The sequence below is a fragment of the Cupressus sempervirens genome, chromosome 1 (genome assembly GCF_028749045.1).
Source record: "Cupressus sempervirens isolate cs-2001-9-10 chromosome 1, ASM2874904v1, whole genome shotgun sequence".
In the NCBI taxonomy this organism is placed as follows: Eukaryota; Viridiplantae; Streptophyta; class Pinopsida; order Cupressales; family Cupressaceae; genus Cupressus; species Cupressus sempervirens.
The window spans coordinates 774,322,844-774,330,673 of NC_143118.1; positions in this window are offsets into that span (position 1 = coordinate 774,322,844).

The window sequence follows — 7,830 nt, forward strand, 5'->3', positions numbered from 1 at the left end:
GAATTACAAAAAAGAAAACTTTGTTCTTCTTCATATCTTTTAGAATTTATTTCCCATTAATCATACAAACTCTAACAGTAGTACAATTTACCTCATTTGGAACTTAAATCAAAGGCAACAATTTTTTCTTTCTTCCATTCACCTTGAGAGTATACTAATTTAATCTACGATCATGTAAAACATGTCTATCATTCTACCAAGGTCTACCCAATAGAATTTGATAGCAATCTATATGCATAATATCACATAGAACTCCATCGAAGTAGTTTCCTATGTTTAACTTTACAACACATTGCTCACTTACCAATAACTTATGCTCATCTTTGATATATGAAAAATGATATGGTTTAGGGTGTCTCAACCTTTGCAACTATAACTTAATAAAAAGCTCCTTAGACGACAAGTTTGTTGAACTTTTACTATCAATGATCACTTTACAATATTTCCCAACCATCTTACATCTCATCTTGAAAATACTTCTCCTTAGGACATATTCCTCATCAACTCTTTCACTACACAAATTTCTCCTTACCATTAAGTTTTCTCTAGTCCGAGGTCCACTTAATGAACCTTCAAGATCTCCTTGAACCATAATATTTTTGCCATTATTACCTTCATTATTCATTCTAGAATTTTTAACATTCAAAGGCTTAATATCCTTCTTCACCACATTTAAAGTAGTTACCACTAAATCTTCCTCTTCCTTAACTAACTTGGTAAGAGATACCTCTTCCTTGATAATAAATACCACTTTTCCCCTTGACCTTGCCCTTTTCTTCATTCTTCCACTTAGTCTTCCCTTTATCTTGTGCAAAATTATCAGATCTGCCACTTTCTCTATAAGATCTACCTCTGCCTCCATGAAATTTGCTAGCTCTACCTCTTTTTCTATTCTCATGATTGTTTGTTAAGATCTCCTTAGCTTTTAATGCATATTAGTATGCTTCTTCCACAATATCTAATTTTACAAAATTTATTTCATCTTTAATTCCATATCTCAAACCATTTAGGTACCTTGTAACTTTCTCAACCTCATCATCAACATGTCAAGATATGATGTCTAATCTATATAATTCCTCAATGTACTACTTCACAGTCATTTCCTTTTGTCTCAAAATTTGCATCTTCCTCAATAGGTTCACTTGATAGTTAATAGGGAGGGACTTCTTCTTTATTTTATTCACCATCTTTAGCTAGGTTCATATATTGTCTTTTCCCTTCCTTTGTCTATCAATTTTAAAATGCTCCCACCAAAGTGAGGTATGACCTTTCAACTTGGTAACAACTATCTTCACCTTCCTATTATTAGAAGTGTCTTTGAATTCAAAGAATTTTCTATAGATTAGAGATCCAATCCAACAAAGCATTGGTGTCCAATATTCTATCATAACTTGTCACTTTAAAAACATGCTTTGAATGTCCCATATATAGGACTTGCAATAATCTTTCCTCATTAGATTCCACCTCAAGTTCAAGATTAGGGTTTGGTGCTCTAGGTGCTCCTTTATCATCACTAACATCATCAAGATGTACTCCTCTCCTTTGGGTTGTCTCCACAACATCTAATCTAGCTACAACTTGTCTCAACATGTACATAATAGCATTGTCAAGATTTAATCTACCTTGAATCATTTTGAATAGGATCCTAATCTACCTTGTCTTATAGGACAATAGCATTGTCCTATAAGATCATAACCCTCTGCAAGTATAGGTTAGAATCAAGTTTTCTACCCTATAACCATGATTAACTTGGGTGCTACATGATCTAATATCCACAAGGGTGAATTAAGCTCTGATACTATTTGACATAATATAGGTAAGATAATTAGGGCTAGAAGCACACTTGACTATGAAACCACCTTGGAAAGTAAACACAATGGAAGAAAATCATAGATAAGAACATTTTGGAGAGAAAACAACAACAATATCTCATTAATGCATCAAATTATCCACAAACATGCCCAATTGTGAGGCCTTTAAGTTATGAATATTCTTCCTGACCTCATGTCTTGTAAACCTACCTAGACTCTCTACTTATACTTTCCAAAATGACTTACAAAAGATTTTAGATCATGACCTAGAGAAGGTTGACCACATAATGGTCTACACACATCCCAATGCACAATCCTTATATTAAATACACAACTTAAAATAAATGAACAAGTAGGCTCACAAAAGAACCAATACACTAAGAAACTCATGCAAAGAAGGACTTAGACACGACCGAACATTAGGCAGAATGACCATCAAACAAAATTAGACAAAAAAACATTGGGAAAAGGTTGGGGCCCATAATAGACATGAACTCATCCAATATTGGAAGTTAGACTCATCCAATACTATAACTTAGCCAACACTAGAACTCAAACTTGGTCAAAGTTGTAACTCAAACAATACTAGTCTCATGCATCACATTCATTATTGTTACAAATACCTTATATGTGGATGATAGTGCTCATAGAATTATAGGCACTAGGAGAATTGATGAAGGGTGCTCCCGTTAATACCATAAACACATAATAGAAACAACAACAATTGCGAGAAAAAAAATTGGAATTCTTATTTTCTCCACAAATACAGAATTATAAAATTCTTAAGTACAATATTCTAATCCATATGGGTACCCTTATTATAGTAATTTGCAAGACTAAGCTATGAACTACCACCTAGAGTTGTTCTAGATAATGTACAGGCTTTTCTTAAATAGGAAATTTTATGCCACCCAAGAAGGTTCTAGATTAAAACTTAATACCTAGGGCCAACAGACCCTAACAATACATATAGAATTGGCCAAATAGATCTTTGACAATTATCTTAGAAATTTCGGGTAGCCCAACTTTGGAAGGCCATAAATCTTGAATTGTTTCTTTGATTGGTTATTATAACCACTTTTTAGAAATGTCAGCTCCTCATATATAGAATTTTTATGCTCTTGCATCAAGAATCATCAATTATTTCTCCTAATGTTTCTAGAGAAGATCTTCAATCAACAATTCTTATGATAAAGGATCTGGATTGTTTCTTATACTCCATTTTCAAGTTGTATAACTAGCTTTGCAAATTGAATATGTCATTTTGATTCTTCACCTCATACATTGTTATGAGCTTGTTGGACATGTATCATTTATTGTGGAAAAGTCACAAATGAAATGAAGCTTCACTAGACACATGGAACATGATGACCAATTTACTCTTCTATTAGCTTGGTCAATTATTTTTTTCTTATTAGCTTCAATCTTGTGCTGTGATGCAATTCCGTCAATTACATGTCAAAATTCTCTGATGGATTGCTATGTATAATAATTATTCCCACATAATAGTTGAAAATCTAAGAGAGTACTTTTAAGAGCTTTCTACCATTATTTTATCTAAATATAATGGAAATTACCACTTGAACGTGCTCCAATGGTTGTGATAGGAGTTTCTAATTTGATACCCACACTTATTGATTTCATATCCATACTTATTGACTAAAGGTCCAATTTATTTGACAAAATTGCACCAACGGTTGGAGCTTAAATTTGTTACTACAATGTTGACTACTCATAATTGAATGAAATGTACCCTTAGTTGTAAAAATCAACCAATGATGTGATGCACATGATTTGTGCAACTATGACTACTCTTTTTGCATGATTATTGGTCTCACTTTTTATTTGGGTTGGTTTAGGAAAAAAATTCAAGAAACATGTTGATGTGGCATCATAATTGATGATGTGAACTTGGAGTCATAGTTATAAGAAGATGATTTACCAAGTAAGATGCTCTAAAAAAATGGGAGTGATTTAAAATTTTGACATAAGATTTTTAATGAGCATGAAGTTGGGTGCTCAAATACTAGGTCCTCTCCCCTACATGTTTATTTGTCCTACACATCTGCACTCAAATTAGCAATATGCCACAAATGAAAGGATGTATGAATAAGAACAAAATTGATGTCTTTTAAATATAACCAAATTTAATAAAAAGATATCCTTATAGAATGGCTTATGAAGAAATATTACAATACATTGTTAAGTTTTTAGTCCTTGCCTATATAATAGGTAGGAAACTAATGTTTTCATTTTAAGGATCTTTATTTTTTAAATATATTTCTGTGGACTTATTTCTAATATTTTATTTCCTAGAACCAATTTTCCTAGGGATTAAATTATTTTTTAAACTCGAAAAAAAAAATGAAATTCATGAGAAATTTTTGGATTTGTCTAAATCTAGAAGCTTCCCTATCTATTTTTGTCAGAGTTGTCCAAGATTAAAGACATGTTAGACACACCCATCTAGCTTGGTACTGTAAACACCCTCAATCTTGAGAGACATTTGTTGGAGTTAATGTTCCAACAAACATCTGCACTATATGAGATCAATTACAAATCCAAATACAGAGTGAAAGGAAGTGAAGCAACATTCATGTTAGTGCTAGTTGCTACTCCTATTGCATGCAAAAGCATAAATACTAGCTACAGAGCCATAATGCCATAGTTAGAGATCCACATCCATTTGGAAATGAGCCAATTTACCTAGCAACAACTTAAGCAATAGATATCCTGTTGAAACCAACCCAATAGCCACCCATGGAACTAATCGATTATAGTAAGTAGTGTGGAATTGTACCACTGAATGCTAAGGAAACATATGTCTATAATTGAAATATGACTATCTAAATAATTTGTGAAGATTTTAAGCTAGGAATTTCATAATCCCTCAATCTCACAGAAGTTTGTGGTAGATCAAAATACTCCTTTTACATTTCCTATATGTTGCAAATGGATAGTGTTTTGAAGGGCATTTTGCATAGCCCAATTAAGATAATAATCAAGGTTAAGCCATTGAAAGACAACATGGATTTCGAATTTGAAGTATTTAATTTCTTTGTTTTTTTCTTTTATTGCACCCTTTATTAAATTCTAGCTGCACATAGTTGAATTAAATACTAAGACATGGCATGGACCTCACAACACCTTTTGACAAATTCCGTGCACTAAAAATCATAAACAACTTTTTATTATTATGAAACAAAGTGATGTCTCCAAGTGGTATAACTATGAGGCTTTGGACCCAAAAAGGTTTAAGGAAATGTTTTCAGCCCACTATGCTCTTGCTGTATTTTTATCTGTGTACTTCCACAAACAAACAAAAAGTTGTTTTTATGTAGACAATGACATAAGGTGACTCAATGAAAATTTAATGTTGATTGATTTAATCTGTGTGGGGTCAATATTTTTCCCCAAATTTAAGTTTGACATGTTATTTTTCTTTTAACTCTTTTCAAATAGATTTAAAATAATTACTTTCCTCTTCAAAATATAAATATACTAACTTATCATATTATAAAATGAAAATTTTTATACTTTAATTAATAAAGCTTTTATGTATCATAAATTCAACATAAATCATAAAATGTAATTTTATTTATTAATATTTAATAAATAAAAATATATTATGGGAAATTTTAATCACTTTCAGATTCGTAAATCGATAAAATTTAATTAATTCATTCTCATGTATATATGTAGTGTTATTTAAGATATTTTTTAAAAATCTAAAGAAAATGTTATATTTTATGTGTTGGAACTTCTCCATCATAATACATATAAGTTTTTAATTTTTTTTAAAAAAATTACTATGTACCTTAATCATTCCAAAATTTTATTAGTAGAAAGGCATTTAGCTTAAATTATTATATTGTCATTTATGGTTGTACAAAAGAAAGGACTATATAGGTATATACCAAGATCGAAATACCAAAGACAACAAAAATTGATTGGAATATTTCATAACAAAAAAATCTTACAAACTACATGTCATAACTTTGAAAGAAGCAACATCCACTACACTTTTATAATTAATAGATCTACCTTCCTTTTTAGACAAAAGGTAGGGACTCTAGCTCAACCAAAGCTCTTGTTCTAATGGTTTTAATCATACTGATGGTATCAAAATATTACTCTTTCAAATGAATTTATTGGAAATATTTTTGTAAAAATCCATGCTTTATTGATGGCTTCCTTTAATATGAATATGATAACAAACTAAGTTCATGAAATTACACCTATTATCATTTGACACTATCATGTTAGACTTGGCCTTGCTTTAGACTTTAGACACGAACAATAAATTCTTCTACTCTTTAAAATTCATTTTGTTCTCTTGATTGTGTTAGAGAAAATCAATGCAACACTTGTTTATATTAATGTCTTTTGGATGGTGGTCTTCTTTTTAACAACAAATAAATAGAACTAAAGCTTTAAAACTAATTATATTTTGGGAAAGAAAAAATAACCTTCTATACATATCTTTCTAGTAGTGATATTCTCTAGCAAGATTGTGATTCATATGTATATTTAATATTACTGGAAATGGTAAGGAAGTTCCAGGACATTAACAACGACACCATGCTCCACTAACAAAGATAGAAAATTTCCACTAGCCTAATTTAGATAATTTTGCATTCTTTGAAAATCTCTCTAATCATGCCCACTTTGATAGCATTTTAGAGGTTATTATAAATTGATTTAAAATTACATTATGACATTATTTTTTGATGCAAGCAAGAGGGATGAATAGATAGGGCCAAAGGCTCACCTAGCTCTCCAAACCACCCTGCAAGAGTTAACACAATGGAATAAAACACAAATGGATAGCAACCAAAGGAGGAGAAGAGGAAAATACTTCTATTGATTCATCAAAATATCTTCATACATGCCCAGCTGTGAGGCCTTCTGGGTTACGACCAATTTAATACATTGAGTTACAAAGATCCAACAACAAATTCACACTTTCAGTTCTGCTCTCTTAAAACTTTTCCTTCCCAAAAAATTACTTAGCTCTAAGCCTAAACTCTCTATTTATACTTTCCAAAATGACTTACAGAACATTCTAGAGCATTACATAAGAGGAAGGCTGACCTAACAATGGTCTGGACTCATCCCAAGAAAAGATCTTAAATAAAATTTTGTAAATGAAATAAATTCCCGCAAGTCAACTCGCAAAATCACATCCAAATACTGACACTCGACATACACTAGGTAACTTGGCACATGAAGAATCACTCGACATCCACTGGGTAAGTCAGCACATGAAGAATCACTCGCATCCATTGGGTAACTCAACACATGAAGAAATGCTACAGTAACTCGGCACATGAAGGAAAGCTACAGTAACTCAGCACATGAAGAGTGCTACAGTAACTTGGCACATGAAGAGTGCTATAGTAACTCGGCACATGAAGAGTGCTATAGAAACTTGGAAAATGAAGAGTGCTACAGTAACTCAACACATGAAGAGTGCTATAGTAACTCGGCACCAACTAAGTGCTATAGTAACTCGGCACATGAAGGGTGCTATAGTAACTCAGCACTAACTGCAAAATGAGAAAAAATGAACATGATAACAAGGCAACCCAGGATGCTCCTGCATCATTTTTAGAATTCAATTCTATAATTTTTGAGTCAAATTTATTGATCATGTTTTATAAAAAATAGTTTACAAGAATCTATTTAATTTATGTGACTATTATTTATATCTATTATGTATTAAATTTTTGACTTATTCTCATGAAAAATTCTCATAAGAAATGGGTACATGTGAACCACTACTTACAAAACACAAATCAATGAGTTTGATCAATGGGCTCAATTGTGAAACTGTACAATTAAATCTTGATAATAATGCCACAATTTGACATTTTGTAGAAAACATTTCCTACTTATGATTAGAATTACATAATAATCATTAAATAGAGCTACAAAGTACACATGAATTAGGAACTTACAGATTCCATATGTAAACAACATATGTAAAATATTGTCTAATATAGGCCAACAACCTATA